A 15,000-nucleotide genomic window follows, 5' to 3' on the forward strand; every position below is an offset into this window, starting at 1 on the left:
TCGAGTAAATAAGATCCCAGTCATGATAATTACCACCGCCGCCTTGTAAACTATTATGGATCTAAAACACCACCCCTTCAATCCGGGAAAAAAGAAAACGGGAGATGTCTAGTATGCGTGTTTTCTCTTCTTTTTTTTTTTTTTTTTTTTTTTTTTTTTTTTTTTATTAAGTATGTAGACTTGAGGGGAAGTGAAGGAAGGAGTGGAATGTTAATTTTCTGAAAAAGCTGGAAGTACTGGGTGTTTGGTAGCGGAAAGTTGAGGTAGTGTTTTTGTTGTTGTTGTTGTTATTGTTGTTAGTAGCGGTGGTGGTGGTGGTGGTGGTTGTGGTGGTGGTGGTGGTGGTGGTGGTGGTAGCAGTAGTAGGAGTAGTAGTAGTAGTAGTGGTAGTAGTAGTGGTAGTAGTAGTAGTAGTAGTAGTAAGAGAAGGGAAGAAAAGAAAAAAGCAAGAGAAAAAATGAAAAAAAAAACAATAGGAGGTGAACAAGAAGAAATACAAGAACAAGAACAAGAAAAGAAAAAAATATACACGAGAAAAGACAAAAACAACAACAACAAAATAAGAAACATATCACACCTTTCCTCTCCTTTTCTTTCTTCCTTTACTTCATTTCCTTTCTCCTTTCCTCATTTCATTTCCTTTCATTCCATTACATTACTTTCCTCTTTTTTTCGCTTCCTCCCTTTTCTCTTCCTCCTATTCCTTTCCTTCCTTCTTCCTCCATTCCTTCCTTTATTCCTTTCTTCCTTCCTTCATTTATTTCCATCCTTTTCCTTTCCTTAAATCCCATTCCTTTCCTTTTCTTCCTTTCTTCCTTCCCTCAGTTCCTTTCCTTTCGCTTCTATTCCATTCCTTTCCTTTCCATCCTTTATCATTCATTCTTTCCCTCATTCCTTCTCCCTTCCCTCAATATTTATCCTTTCCTTTAACCCTATTCCATTTCTTTCCTTTCCTTCCTTCCTTCCTTCCCTTAATTCATTTCCTTCCTTCCCCATTCCTTTTCTTTCCTTTCCTTCTCTCGTCCTCCATTTCTTCCCTCATCCTTCCTTCCTTTCCTCAATTATTTCCTTTCCTCAGGTCACTTACCTTTTCACTCTTCCTTCCCGTAGTTAATTTTCTTTCCTTTCACCCCATCCCATTCCTTCCCCATTCCTCTCTTCCTTCCTTCACTTCCCTCACCTCGCAATCAGCCCCTTCAGAACCCCGCCCTGCCTCACCTGTCTCTCGTGGCCCCCTCAGGTAACACGCCGCTATATTTGGGCGTATGAGATAACTCTAATTAGTGAAAGGGGCTATCCGCTTACCTGTGAGGTGATGGACGTGCGGGAATACCTGTCCTGCGCACCTGAAATACAGAAATAACAATAGAAACAGTGATTATTTGTATGGGTGTAGAGAGAAAAAGGGAGAGAGAAAAGCGAGGGGGGGTGAGTAAGGATAAGTGGTAAATGGTATGGATTAGAGTGAGGAGAGAGAGAGAGAGAGAGAGAGAGAGAGAGAGAGAGAGAGAGAGAGAGAGAGAGAGAGAGAGAGAGAGAGAGAGAGAGAGAGAGAGAGGTAACATTCTCCTAGTCGCCATGCAGGTTTCCTCCTTTCCCTCAGGCACAGGAGGAGGAGGAGAAGGAGGAGGAGGAGGAGGAGGAGGAGGAGGAGGAGGAGGAGGAGGAGGAGGAGGAGGAGGTCAAAATTACACAAAAAAAGATACAAAATTACTTTATAACCCAACCACACCCAGCCACCCACCGCCACACACACACACACACACACACACACACACACACACACAGAGACGGACACAAACGCACGCACACGCACGCACGTGTACAAACCTACTTGACCATCGCGATCAATGAATGGACTTGCTCTCTCTCTCTCTCTCTCTCTCTCTCTCTCTCTCTCTCTCTCTCTCTCTCTCTCTCTGGAACAAAAGATTCTGAAGTAATTTTCTTCTTTTCCTTCAAATTAGAAACCTAACCTTTTGTTAAGCATCTGATTATTGCTAATTATTATTATTATTATTATTATTATTATTATTATTATTATTATTATTATTGTGATGGCGATGTAATGTTATGCAATTCTGCTTACAACAACAACAACAACAACAACAACAACAACAACAACAACAAGTACTACTACAACTACTACTACTCACCATTTTCTACACCCAGTTCCCAGTACATCCACCCAGTACACTCCCAGTACACCCTCTCACACCCGCCGTTACACCCTCACACAGTCCCCCAGTAAGGTACACCCCCAGTTCATATGATACACCATCTCCCGGTACACCCCAGTCCCATTTTCACTCCTAGTACACTTCACACCCATCCCAGTACACCCCAGTCCCCAGTAAACTCCCTCTACACCCTCCCGGTACACCCCAGTCTCCAGTTCACCACCAGTACACTTCACACCCCTCCCAGTACGCCCTAATCCCCTTCCAGGCCATCCCACGCCCATCCCGCCACTCCCCCACCACTCCCCGGTCCCCAGTACACTCCCAGCCGTGGTCTTTAAAATGCCATAGAATTGTTTTGATATCATTTGCATTTTATCGCAGTCTCCCCCTAGCGACTCCCTCACTAATGAATTTCGTTTTCTATTACGTAATTTACCTTATTATTTTCCCTACTCTTATAAACACGAGAGCTGAATAAAAATACCCTTTATTCTCTGTATTTTAAGCTTAAGAATTATTAAAACAGCACATTCCTTCTATCTTCCTTTCCTCCTTCTCCTCCTCCTCCTCCTCCTCCTCCTCCTCCTCCTCCTCCTCCTCCTGCACCTGATGGGCGGGACCGATTCAGTGAGGGTCAGTATAGGAGAGGAACAAGAAGGGCAGCTCACAGCCAGCCAGCCTGAGCCCAGCCAACCAGCCCAGTGTCTCTCGGGACGTGGCGGGGAAAGGATGTGTGTCGCCCTTCTTTCTTCCCCCCTTGTGCTTGTGTGTAGGTGTTGCTAATCGTGTCCCGTGCCCCCACCTGCGTGTTGTGTCCTACCTGTGCAGTGCTGAGGTGTTTGTGGGTGTGTTGCGAAGGTGCGTGCGGGTGGAGGTGCAAAAGGTAAGGTTTAAATTGTGTTTTTTGTGTTGTATTCTGCGTGTGTGTTTAGAAAGATATTTAACTTCGCGCATGACCTCTATATGTGTGTGTGTGTGTGTGTGTGTAGGTAGGTGGGTAGGTAAGGAAGACTGTTGTTTGTGTGTGTGTTGTTATTATTGTTCATTTTGTCATGTTTCGTTGTTCGTTCTTGTTCATATTGCAGTGTGTGTGTGTGTGTGTGTGTGTGTGTGTGTGTGTGTGTGTGTGTGTGTGTGTGTGTGTGTTTAGTGTGGTGAAAATTAAGGTGAGAGAAAGAAACACACACAGACACACACACACACACACACACAAAAGGAAAAAAAAAAGGTATACTCGTACATACATACACATACCACCACACACACACACACACACACACACACACACACACACACATTATGACTGGGTGGAGTGCGTAACCTCCTCCTCCTCCTCCTCCTCCTCCTCCTCCTCCTCCTCCTCCTCCTCCTCCTCCTCCTTTTCCTCTTCCTCCTCTTCCTCCTCCTCAAAAAAAAAAAAAAATATATATATAGATGAAAACACAAAGGAACCAAATTAACAAAGCGAGGGAGGATAAATAATAAATGATAATAAAAATAAGATGAAGAATAAGACGCAACAAAAACTTGTCTAGAAGAAAGAAAATAAAAAAAAAGAGAATTTGAGAAAGTGAACGTGTGTATGTATGTATGTGTGTGTGTGTGTGTGTGTGTGTGTGTGTGTGTGTGTGTGTGTGTGTGTGTGTGTGTGTGTGTGTAGGTATGCGCGCAGGTAGACAGGTAGGAAGTGCATAGACAGGTGTGTGTGTGTATATGTGTGTGTGTGTGTGTGTGTGTGTGTGTGTGTGTGTGTGTGTGTGGGGAGCGTTTGAAGAGATTTGATGGTTGAACACACGCACAGGCGCCCACCCACGCACGCACATAGAAGAGAGAGAGAGAGAGAGAGAGAGAGAGAGAGAGAGAGAGAGAGAGAGAGAGAGAGAGAGAGAGACTAAAGGTAACAGAAGTGATTAATCCATAACATTTTGTCTGCCTCTCTCTCTCTCTCTCTCTCTCTCTCTCTCTCTCTCTCTCTCTCTCTCTCTCTCTCTCTCTCTCTCTCTAACCACTACTCGCACTGCTATAGATTGGTGGCATTCCTTCCTTCCTTCCTTCCTTCCTTCCTTCCTTCCTTCCTTCCTTCCTTCCCTCTCCCTCTTCCTTCCCTCTCCCTCTCTTCCCTCTTTATCCCCTCTCCCTCTCTTCCCCTCGCAATACGAAGAGCTGTCACTTATTGATCCCTCTCTCTCTCTCTCTCTCTCACTCTCCCTCCCTCTCCCTCTCTCTTTCTCTCCCCCTCTCCCCACTCTCCCCTATTTTCTCTCTAAGGTAGCGGCAGGAAGGCAGTGTACAGGTTAATCCAACTCTTCTATAAAGGACTGAATCGCTTTTAACAGGTTTGGATCGCTTTTAGCAGGGTTGGATTCTAAGTTGATCCTCCTACTGTGGCGAATTGTCCTATACTCTCTCTCTCTCTCTCTCTCTCTCTCTCTCTCTCTCTCTCTCTCTCTCTCTCTCTCTCTCTCTCTCTCTCTCTCTTTCTACAGTTGTAAGTTAATTTTAGTGGTACGTCCTGTCGCTTTGGTTAGGTTAGGGAGGTGTATGTTGATTAGATCGAGTGGTTTTTGTGTGTGTGTGTGTGTGTGTGTGTGTGTGTTAAGTGCTGGAGATTTTGTTGTAGATATGTGTGTGCTTCTGTTACTGCTGTTGCAACTACTACTACTATTACTACTACTACTGTTATTATTCTTCCCCACCCCCTTTACTATTACAAGCATTCATCCCCTACTCCTGTTTCTACTACTGCTACTACTACTACTATTATTACTACTATTACTATTTTCTTTCCCCCTTTACTATTACAAGCATTCATTCCCTACTCCTCCTCTTACTACTACTACTACTACTACTACTACTACTACTACTACTACTACTACTACATACTCAGGGTAACTCAGGCAGGTAATAACAATTTGAGCTTACTAATCTTAGGTATTCCAAGCATCTCTCTCTCTCTCTCTCTCTCTCTCTCTCTCTCTCTCTCTCTCTCTCTCTCTCTCTCTCTCTCTCTCTCTCTCTCTCTCTCTCTCTCTCTCTCTCTGATAAACTCACTAACTTTACAACACTCAGCGACTAATAAACATCTTCAAATGAACGCTGATAGAGAGAGAGAGAGAGAGAGAGAGAGAGAGAGAGAGAGAGAGAGAGAGAGAGAGAGAGAGAGAGAGAGAAAATGATCAACGTTGAAGCTTTGTGTATGAATGCTGAGGAAGAGGAGAAGAGGAGGAGGAGGAGGAGGAGACAAGACGGGAGGGAGAAAAAGGAGGAAATAATCTAAACGTAGAGAGAAAATTAAGAAACGTAAGAATAAACGAGATGAGGGAAATAAAATAAATACGAGAGAGAGAGAGAGAGAGAGAGAGAGAGAGAGAGAGAGAGAGAGAGAGAGAGAGAGAGAGAGAGAGAGAGAGAGAGAGAGAATGGAAAGTTAGATACGAGGAAAGAAGGGAACAGGAAAAAAAATTGAAAGAAGGAAGAGGAGGAGGAGAAGAAGTAGAAGAAAGAGAAGGAGGAGGAAGAAGGGAAAAGAGGAAGGAATGAAGGAGATAGAAAGACCTGGGAAAAAAAGAACAAAGGAATAAACAAGAGGAAAAGAAGGAGGAGGAGGAGGAGGAGGAAGAGAAGGAATGAGAGATAAAATGGAGATAGGAAGATTGAGGAAAATATAAAAACCAAGAAACAAGAAAATAAACAAGAGAAGAAAAGAACAGAAGAGAAAAACAGAAGGAAGAGGAAGATATGAAAGGAGGGACAGAAGGAAAGAAAAAAAGTAAAGAAGATTTTGGAGGAAGCTGTAGGAGGAGGAGGAGGAAGAGGAGGAGGAAGGTTTGAGATCACAAGTAAATAAATAGAGGAGCGAGGAAAAAAGGATGACGATAAAAAGAAAATGGAGGAAGAGGAGGAGGAGGACGAGGAGGAGGAGGAGGAGGATGAAGAGGGTAAAAAGAAAATAAGAAGGAAAGAATGGAGGGTTAAAAATAAAAGCAATAACGGAGAGAGAGAAGAGGAAAAAAAAAGAAAGCAGACAAGAATTGAGGAGGAGGAAGAGGAAGAGGAGGAGGAGGAGAAAGAAATAGAGGAAAAAAGTAAATGCACGGTAGAGTTACAAATTTCTCCCTCCCTGCCATTTCCTTCTCTCCTTTCCTCTCCCTCTCCCACTCCCTCTCCCTCTCCCTCTCTCCCTGTATGTTTGAGGTGAGAGCAGACCAGTGAAGAGTTTGTTTGTCATTTGCTAACGAGAATTTTATGGCTTGGGACAATAGAGAGAGAGAGAGAGAGAGAGAGAGAGAGAGAGAGAGAGAGAGAGAGAGAGAGAGAGAGAGAGAGAGAGAGAGAGGGTTCATGGAATCGTGGAGTACTAATAGTAGTAGTTTTGTTATTGTTGTTTTTATTTTCGTTGTTGTTATAAAGTGTTAGTAGTAGTAGTAGTAATAGTAGTAGTAGTAGTAGTAGTAGTAGTAGTAGTAGTAGTAGTAGTAGTAGTAGGTGGGGAGGAGCCTTCACAATTACTACCCGCCACCTCAACACCTCTCACAAAGACTAAACATACCCAGAAATTTGCTCTTCCTTTAAGTTCCTTTGTGCTCGTCACCACCCACTTAACTACCAACGGACGCCACCACCACTTCATCATCTTTAAGAGCAAAACGTTTCATGCATTAGTAACACCAGCTCTTCAGTCTCCCTTTCTTGCTACTACTCTCTCTTATTTTTATTATTTTTTTCTTTTTTTTCAGTGGTGTCACGTCAAGGGAATCAAAAGTCGTCCCGGTCCTCCCCGCCTGTCAGTCCCTCGAGATGGTTAAAAGCTTCCTTCCGTCACTGATGTAAACAAAGAGATACCAGTCATCTCTTTCTGGGGACTGTCGTGATATTTCTCTTTTCGCGAAGTGAGTGACAGAGACGTAGAGAGAGAGAGAGAGAGAGAGAGAGAGAGAGAGAGAGAGAGAGAGAGAGAGAGAGAGAGATTTTCCAGTCTCAGAAACAAAAAGACAGACAAAAGGAGAGGGAAAACAACACACACACTCGAAAAAGAAAAAAAGTGCTCGAGAGAGAGAGAGAGAGAGAGAGAGAGAGAGAGAGAGAGAGAGAGAGAGAGAGATACAAACAAACACAATGCCTCACTCGCAAAACAAAAACACAGACGAAATGAACCAAAACAAACAAGAGCACCAACAAGCAAACACGAACCGTACCAAGTCGAAGATGCACCGCGAGACACCGGTCATGAACAAACCACTGAATTAGACCATCCCAGACCCTCCTAGTCCCTCCCAATGTTACCTGTGGACGCATCTGGCTACCTGAAGGCACTATGAGGCAGCGGAGACCAGGAAGTACTAGGGAAGAGGGAGAACAAGGGGAGATGAGGGATGGTACAAGAGGCCCTGGACTGAGGATAAGAAATTTTTTGGTGGGAGTAGTGGTGATGCTCGTTCAGTGGCCTTCCCTTACCACCAGTCTAAGTACAGGTAAGGATACAGGTAGACTGGGAGTAGTAATTAAGATGTTTTGATTGTGAAATAGTTTTTTATATATATATATATATATTTTTTTTTTCAAAAGGCGTTTAAATTTTAAGTATTTTTTCCAATTTTTATTTTGTGATTTTCCTCTCTCTCTCTCTCTCTCTCTCTCTCTCTCTCTCTCTCTCTCTCTCTCTCTCTCTCTCTCTCTCTCTCTCTCTCTCTCTCTCTCTCTCTGTCCCCCTTCCTCGTCCTAATCTCATTCCTCCTCCTCCTCCTCCTCCTCCTCCTCTTTCTCCTCCTCCTCCTCAGGGCAATGTGGAGGCGCCCTTGGAATGCAGTCCGGTGCAATTCCAGATGAGCATATTTCTGCCTCCTCCTACTTCGACGCCGCTGTCAACGCCATCTACGGGAGGTGAGAGCAAACGAGAAGTGAGAGGAAACAGAGGACAGGGAGATGGGGAGAGCAGAGACGAGATGGATGAGAGAAGAGGAGAGGGAAGATGGGGAGAGAAAAGAGTGACGAGGAGATGGGTGAGAGAATGGGGAAGGAAGAAAATGAAGGAAAGGAAAAGGGAAGAGAAAAGAATAATGGGAGGAGGAAAGAGTGAAGAGAAGATGTATGGAGGAAGGGAGGAGTGGGAAGGAAATATAAAGAAGGAAGAACGAACGAGATGAATGAGACAAGGGAGAGGGAAGGAGATGGGAGGAGGGAAGAGATGGATGTGAGAAGGGAAGGAAGGGAAGAGGAGATGGATGTGAAAAGGGGAAGGAAAAGAGGGCTGGAGATAGATGAAAGAAAAAAAGATGAAAAAGGAAAAAAAGAAAATAGGTGAAAGAGAAGGGAATGTGAGGGAAGAAAGACAGAGGATGGATAAAGGAAGAGAAAGGAAAGGAAGGAATGGGAAGATGAGGGAAGGAAGACAGGAGATAGATGAGTGAAGAAAATGGAATGATAGGAAAGGAAGACAGTGAGTAGGTGAAAGAAAACACCAAAACACACCAAAACAAACTTTCCTCACACCCTCACACCCTCCACAATCAAACCACAACACCTCGCATCTCTAAAACTAACACCGCCACCCCTTTCACCCGTCTCTCCCCACCCAGAGCCCACGTGGAGGTCGGGGGCGGCGCGTGGTGTCCCCGGGAGATGGTGTACAGGGAAGGCACAGAATACCTGGAGGTGAACCTGGGGGCGCCGCATCTAGTGACAAAGGTGGAGGTGCAAGGACGCTTCGGGAACGGCCAGGGGAGGGAATTTGCGCGTCAGTACAAACTCCAACTGTGGCGGCCTGGCTTGTCTCACTGGGTCACCTACACCGACTCTCGCGGCCAGCAGGTGAGTTAATTAAGCCTTAAAACCCGGTGATTCCTTGGAACATATTGAATTAGTCCATTTCAACAGTAAATCGTATGAAACTAGATATTTTTGGACAGAGAATTTTTGCAGCTCACTGGTTTTAAGACAGCACCTGTATAAAATCATGTAATCTTAGCATGAAACAAGAGTATAAGACAGCCACTGGATTTAAAAGATTAACCCTTCACTGCTATTTGATGTCTTTCCTTAATCAATGACCACTCTGAGGCACCAATTCTTGTTCTGCAGCCGCCTCCAAATATTATACTGGCTAAAAACTGCAAGATCTATATTTCTAATTCCTTTCTTTCTTGTAGACGCTTGTTAAAATTTCATTCATTGCTTTTAGTGCCGAGAATACTTGCATATCGCAGGGAAGGGTTAGGCCGCACGTGGGTGATTGAACGTTCCTAAGGTTACGTAAGGGAAGTAATGAAAGGGTTAATATAGTGTTGCGAGTCACGTACAGAAAGAGTAAATGATTGGGATGGATTTATAAGTGAAACATTGTGGTGGGATTTATAAGTGAAACATTGCGATGGGATTTATAAGTGAAACAAACACGTACAGAAATAGTAAGTGAATATTATGGGACTGATACGTAGATGAAACAAATGTGGAAAGATACAAGTCAGTAATCAGGACATGTTTCTTGAAGTGACGTAAGGAAAAATAAAGGAGAAATATCGTGCGCAGTGTCACGTAGAGGGAGGAAAAAAAAATTGATATGAAATGAAACGAAACTAATGTGAAAAAAAAAGTAAGCTAATAATCAATACACAGGTAAATTAAGAGACGTTCCTGAAATAACACAAAGAAAAAAAATCTATAAAAAGTAAAGTACAGTTGTATGAGTCACGTGCAGAGAAAGTAAATGGATATGACTTATGAATGTGGAAAGTAAAGTAACTCAGACGAAGAAAAATTACAGAATGAAGGAATCCGGAGTGTTCTGGGTGAGTTGCACGGGGATCACTGCCTCACTGTGGGCATGGCGAGTCAATCCCACGCATTCTGAAAGGCTCTGCTCTCACCACGGCTGTTTTTCAAAGGCCACAGAGATGATGTGCTGGGTTCTCAAGACTGTTTCTTCTGTTAATAGATAAACCTAGCTAGTAAATGTCTCTAAAACCGTAAAAACACCGGTCAAAACCTGTATCACCTCAACTAGAGCCTTATGAATGTAGGTGGCCGGGTTCTCAAAAATGTTCCTCCTGTTAATAATATAGAAATTTTGTTATCAGTCACTAGAACTGTAAAAACACCCTAAAAAAAAACCGTGCAATTTTAACCAGTCTTTTAAATATAAATACCCTGGTTTTCAAGAGTGTTCCTCCTGTTAGTAATGTAGAAACCTTGATAATCTGTCACTAGAACGGTAAAAACATCCTTAAAAACCCGTGTCACTTCAACTAGAGCCTTTTAAACCTTGTGGAGGTGCTGCGCGGAAGTGTCTTAGAACAGTGGCCAATGTAGTGTGTGTTGAGCCTAATGATTTCAAAGGAGAGCTCTTGTCTCTGGTATATAAAAGTGTGGTGTGGTCATAATTACCCTCCCTCCTTCCTTTATCATCTTCCCTACCAGCCTTCTCTCTCCTTTGTGTAACCTCCTCCTCTTCTTCCTCCTCCTCCTCCTCCTCCTCCATCACTTTCCCCTTCCTCCTCCTCCTCCTCCTCTCTCCCACCCGTCTTTTTTTGCCTTTTTCTCTCTTTCATTTTCTCCGAACTACCTCTCTCTCTCTCTCTCTCTCTCTCTCTCTCTCTCTCTCTCTCTCTCTCTCTCTCTCTCTCTCTCTCTCTCTCTCTCTCTCTCTCTCTCTTAATCACCACCTTTCCATTCTTTTCTCTTCTCATCTCACCTCCTACTCTATTCTTGCCCTCCTCCTCCTCCTCCTCCTCCTCCTCCTCCTCATTTATCTCTCATCATCACCCTCATTTCCTTCCTCCCTTCTTCCCTCATCATCAACCTCCTTGTCGTCCTCTCAAATCAGTCTCCTCCTCCTCCTCTTCCTCCTCCCCCTCCTCTTCTTCCTCCCCCTCCTCCTCTTCCTTCTCTCCCTCCTCCTCTTCTTCTCCCTCCGAATCCAATCTCTCCCCTCTATATTCCCGCCACCCCCCTTTCTCTCTCTCTCTCTCTCTCTCTCTCTCTCTCTCTCTCTCTCTCTCTCTCTCTCTCTCTCTCTCTCTCTCTCTCTCTCTCTCTCTCATAACTTCCCTTTCTTTTATCTAATTTACTTTAATCTCCTTTCCTTTCTTTCTTATTTCTCACTCTCCCTAATCTCTCTCTCTCTCTCTCTCTCTCTCTCTCTCTCTCTCTCTCTCTCTCTCTCTCTCTCTCTCTCTCTCTCTCTCTCTCTCTCTCTCTCTCTCTCTCTCTCTCTCTCTCTCTGTGTGTGTGTGTGTGTGTGTGTGTGTGTGTGTGTGTGTGTGTGTGTGTGTGTGTGTGTGTGTGTGTGTGTGTGTGTGTGTGTGTGTCCATTTTCTCATTCTTTCCCCTCTCCTTTCTTCTTCCCCTCACGTAAACCTGTAAACTCTTACCTTTCCCCTCTCTCTCTCTCTCTCTCTCTCTCTCTCTCTCTCTCTCTCTCTCTCTCTCTCTCTCTCTCTCTCTCTCTCTCTCTCTCTCTCTCTCTCTCTCCCCTTAGCTAATGTCTTTCCCTCTCTCTCTCTCTCTCACTCACAAACTCCTCTCTCTTTCTCCCTCTTACTCTCACCTAGGTATCTTTGACACCTTAATTTCTCTCTCCCCTCACCCTTCACCCCTCCCTCTCTTTCTCTCGCTCTCTTTCCCCTCTCACTCTCCAAAGTTTTCTCCTACACACACACACACACACACACACACTAACTCCTTTCTTTTCCCCTCTCAGCCTCACTTTCTCTCTCTCTCTCTCTCTCTCTCTCTCTCTCTCTCTCTCTCTCTCTCTCTCTCTCTCTCTCTCTCTCTCTCTCGTGTTCTCCCACCCGCACACACACACAAATTCCTTTTTCTTCCTTATCTCCCCTCTACCAGTCTCCCCTCACCTCTCACTCTCCCTCTCCCACACCCTCCCCCTCCCCGTCTTCACCCCCCAAGGTACCATTACCCCCTTAACTCCTCACCCCTCCCCACCTCTCCCCCCTCCTCTCACCTCTCTCCCTCTCCCCTTCAGCTGCTAGAGGGGAACAGCAACACCTATCTGGCGCACCCCTCCCACCTCCGCCCCCCGTCGTCGCCTCCCGCGTGAGGTTCGTGCCGCATAGTGACCACCCGCGGACGGTCTGCATGCGCGTCGAGCTGTATGGATGCCGCTACACTGGTGAGAGGGAGAGGGAGAGGGGGAGAGGGGGAGGGAGAGGGGGAGAGAGGGAGAGGGAGAGTAAAGTATCAAAGGGAGGTGTGTGTGTGTGTGTGTGTGTGTGTGTGTGTGTGTGTGTGTGTGAGGGGAAGGTATTTCGCAAGAGCAAGAGCGAGAGCGAGAGAGAGAGAGAGAGAGAGAGAGAGAGAGAGAGAGAGAGAGAGAGAGAGAGAGAGAGAGAGAGAGAGAGAGGGGGGTATAGATGGATTGTGAGGAGAATAATTTATTAAGAGAAACGTAAAGATAAATGTAGGAATTAGGGAATATAAGAGATGGAGATGGATAAAGGGAAGAGAGAGAGAGAGAGAGAGAGAGAGAGAGAGAGAGAGAGAGAGAGAGAGAGAGAGAGAGAGAGAGAGAGAGAGAGAGAGAGAAATTGTTTTCTTTCATGTGATAATTTGCTAATATATTATTGTACTCGTCCTCCTCCTCCTTCTCCTTCTCCTCCTCCTCCACTTGTTCCTTCTTTCCTCCAACTTTTCCTTTTCCTTGTTACTCTTTTCTTCAATACCACCTCTCCTCCTCCTCCTCCTCCTCCTCCTCCTCCTCTTCCTGCAGGCGGCCTCGTGTCCTATTCCATGCCTGACGGAGACGCACGCGGGGGTAGTGACCTCAGCTTCCGTGACCTGACCTACGACGGGGTGAAGCGCGGCGGTTGGCTGAGGGGCGGCCTGGGGCAACTTACTGACGGAGAGACAGGTCATACCAACTTCAGGGTCAACGCGCAAGGGCAAGGCAAAGGTAGGTCAGGTTAGGTTAGGTTAGAGGAGGTTAGGGTTAAGTTAGGTTAGGTTTAGGGGAGGTTGGGGGTCAGGTTAGGTCAGGGGGGTAGGGTTGAGGGATTGGTTGGGTTAGGTTAGGTTTGGATAGATTATGTTTAGAGGAGGTTTAAGAGATTGGGTTGGGTGAATTGTGTGTGTGTGTGTGTGTGTGTGTGTGTGTGTGTGTGTGTGTGTGTGTGTGTGTGTGTGTGTGTGTGTGTGTGTGTGAGGTCAACTGGTGTCCAATAGGATTACTTTTTGCTGTTTTTTTTTTAGGTGGATTTTTTTAGTTTTTTTTTTAGTTTTTTAGTTTTGTAGTTTTTTTTCTTTTTTTTCTGTGTGTATGTGTGTGTGTGTGTGTGTGTGTGTGTGTGTGTGTGTGTGTGTGTGTGTGTGTGTGTGTGTGGAGAGAAAAAAACATTTGATTGCTACTATTACTACTACTAGCTAACGTGACCTAATCTGCTAACACCACCACCACCACCACAAAAAGAAAAAACACACCCTAGTAGTAGTAGTAGTAGTAGTAGTAGTAGTAGTAGTAGTAGTAGCACCACTACCACCACACCTACTAACCACCACCATTACTACCACAACTGTAACTGACACAACCACACCCAATATAAATAATAATAATAAGAAGAAGGAGACGAAAGAAGAAGAAGAAGAAGAAGAAAAGAGAAGAATAGACACCCAATATAAATAGTAACAAGAAGAAAAAGACAGAAGAAAAAGAAGACGATAAAATAAGAAAAGAAAAAAAAAACTCCCTCTGAATTGTATCTCAGTCCCTCCCATGAAAATTATCGCTTGATTCGTAAAGGCACAAACAAAAAAAGTAATGATAATAATACATAAAGAGTGGTGTTGTTGGCGGGGCGGGGCGGGGCGGGGCGGGGCGGGATGGGGCGGGGCAGCATAAGGAACCCTAAAAAGGACAAAACCAACGTTCCTTGCAAGTCCTCCGCCCTGCCTTGCGGTTACCCTACTCATTTTTTCCTCTCTCTCTCTCTCTCTCTCTCTCTCTCTCTCTCTCTCTCTCTCTCTCGTGTTTCATTTTCATAACTTCCTTTTCCTTTTGTGTTCTCATTTTTTTTTTCCTTATTTTTACTCACACACACATGCTCGCAGTCAGTCTCTCTCTCTCTCTCTCTCTCTCTCTCTCTCTCTCTCTCTCTCTCTCTCTCTCTCTCTCTCTCTCTCTCTCTCTCTCTCTCTCTCTCTCTCTCTCTCTCGCGTGTTTCATTTTCATAACTTCCTTTTCCTTCTCTGCTCTTTAATTCTCTCTCTCTCTCTCTCTCTCTCTCTCTCTCTCTCTCTCTCTCTCTCTCTCTCTCTCTCTCTCTCTCTCTCTCTCTCTCTCTCTCTCTCTCTCTCTCTCTCTAATGTAACACGCCCCAGGTTCGCTCGCGCCAGTCTTTTGTTTCCCGACGCTCAATTGTTTTCCCTCACACGATTCTTGCGTTTATATTTTTTTCTTTTTCATCTATACTCCTTTTCGCGTGCGTGCGTGCGTGCGTGTGTCAAAGCAGCTGCCGGGCATAAACTCTCTAATCTTACCCGTTCTCTCCCTTATACCTACTCTCCTTTCGCGTGCGTGCGTGTGCCTGTGTGCGTGTGTGTGCGTGCGTGCCGGCTCTCACCGCTGTTTCTCATTAGGGCGCGGACATTTTAGAAGACAAATGATACTCGTTCTTACAAATTATACAGCGTTCCTACTGCGCTTGTTGTGTTGCGGGGCCGCGTCTCTCGCACGTGTTCTTAAAGGCATGGCTCTCTCTCTCTCTCTCTCTCTCTCTCTCTCTCTCTCTCTCTCTCTCTCTCTCTCTCTCTCTCTCTGCCTGCACCTCCACTACTTTCCAAAGGCTCCAGATAAAGTGACACGGGTTTTTAA

General features: G+C 45.0%; 2 protein-coding genes across 2 annotated transcripts in view; one reads left to right on the top strand and one right to left on the bottom strand.

Moving 5' to 3' along the window:
• Positions 1-15,000, bottom strand: part of LOC135090184 (uncharacterized) — a 36,063-nt gene that overhangs the window by 8,498 nt on the left and 12,565 nt on the right. The window contains exon 2 of the mRNA XM_063986620.1: positions 1,306-1,346. The gene's annotated coding sequence lies outside the window, so the exon portion shown is untranslated. The remainder of the gene's footprint in view (positions 1-1,305; positions 1,347-15,000) is intronic.
• The window catches only part of LOC135090183 (epithelial discoidin domain-containing receptor 1-like), a 26,511-nt gene continuing 14,319 nt past the window's right edge, over positions 2,809-15,000 (top strand). Inside the window, exons 1-6 of the mRNA XM_063986618.1 lie at positions 2,809-3,066; positions 6,920-7,654; positions 7,961-8,063; positions 8,759-8,990; positions 12,160-12,306; positions 12,904-13,086. The gene's annotated coding sequence lies outside the window, so the exon portion shown is untranslated. The remainder of the gene's footprint in view (positions 3,067-6,919; positions 7,655-7,960; positions 8,064-8,758; positions 8,991-12,159; positions 12,307-12,903; positions 13,087-15,000) is intronic.

The sequence above is a fragment of the Scylla paramamosain genome, chromosome 34, assembly GCF_035594125.1.
Source record: "Scylla paramamosain isolate STU-SP2022 chromosome 34, ASM3559412v1, whole genome shotgun sequence".
Lineage (NCBI taxonomy): Eukaryota > Metazoa > Arthropoda > Malacostraca > Decapoda > Portunidae > Scylla > Scylla paramamosain.